This window comes from Egretta garzetta, unplaced genomic scaffold (assembly GCF_000687185.1).
Source record: "Egretta garzetta isolate BGI_Z169 unplaced genomic scaffold, ASM68718v1 scaffold492, whole genome shotgun sequence".
In the NCBI taxonomy this organism is placed as follows: Eukaryota; Metazoa; Chordata; class Aves; order Pelecaniformes; family Ardeidae; genus Egretta; species Egretta garzetta.
Genome location: NW_009258784.1, coordinates 238,582 through 239,261, shown reverse-complemented (window position 1 = coordinate 239,261; position 680 = coordinate 238,582).

Sequence of the window (680 nt, the reverse complement as noted above, 5' to 3'; positions counted from 1 at the left end):
GGTGGCGCGGATAGGTCAGACCTTTCCTTGGAATTTCAGGGTATTCTGTTGCAAGTGGCTTTTCTTTCAAATCAAGGTATACTCATCTCACTCCTGCAATCAAGTTTGTTTTTTCTTAAGTGGCACTTCTGTTAGAATGAACCTCTCTTTAACAAACAGAAACCTTTCATTGCTTTTCTTTGTTATTTTTTCTCTATCTTGGTGAATGCTGGTGAAATTTATATGTATATATATACAAACACACTAGGTATAACTGAGAACCAGCCACTTGAAAACCACGCTTTTCCTGAGGGATTTTCCACCCTGGACTTCCTTCTTTTTTCACCCAGAAAGTTCTTCCCTGTTCATGTTTCTTTCTTAGCTTAACTGTCGTTTGGCCACAGTGCAGTCTATCAGGTTAATGGCTGATGCTGTTTGTTCTGCAGCTTCACTGAGACAAGCAAATTGATTTCTCTCAGAGAATTTGTCAGTTTGTGACAGAATTACTTAATACTCCTTGCGGCATTCAGTAATATAGTGATTTAGGAGTTAACTAGCATTCTTCAGTGATACACAGGAAGATATCCCAAATTGTTCCAGTAGCTATATTAAAATATAAACTTCCCTGATTATAGGAATGTGAAGTATTTACTACAGCATCATACATGCCTGTTACTTAAAAGAGTCTGTCTTACTATAGT